Raw genomic sequence first — 596 nt, forward strand, 5'->3', positions numbered from 1 at the left:
GTGAACCAGGAACCAGATACGAACCACTTAATGTCCTTGAAAGGGATCTGTATGAAGGTCGTGGTTTGATGGTGTGGGGTGGGATTATGGTTGGTTCACGTACACCCCCGCATGTCTTTGACAGAGGAACTGTAACAGGTCAGATGTATCGGGACGTCATTTTGCACCACCATGTCCGCCTTTTCAAGTGGTTCCACCCTCCTCCTGATGGATGATAACGCACGGCCCCAAAAAGCTGCCATCCTGGAGGAGTACCTTGAAACAGAAGATATCAGGCGAATGGAGTGGCCTGCCTGATCTCCAGACCTAAACCCCATCGAGCTCGTCTGGGATGCTATCGGTCGACGTATCGCTGCACGTCTTCAAACCCCTAGGACACGTCAGGAGCTCCAACAGGCACTGGTTCAAGAATGGGAGGCTATACCCCAGCAGATGCTCGACCACCTGATCCAGAGTTTGCCAACCCGTTGTGCGGCCTGTGTACGTGTGCATGGTGATCATATCCCATATTGATGTCGGGGTACATGTGCAGGAAACAGTGGCGTTTTGTAACACATGTGTTATGGGACTGTTTTCTCAACTTATCACCAATAGCG

The sequence above is a fragment of the Schistocerca americana genome, chromosome 4 (genome assembly GCF_021461395.2).
Source record: "Schistocerca americana isolate TAMUIC-IGC-003095 chromosome 4, iqSchAmer2.1, whole genome shotgun sequence".
Classification (NCBI taxonomy): Eukaryota; Metazoa; Arthropoda; class Insecta; order Orthoptera; family Acrididae; genus Schistocerca; species Schistocerca americana.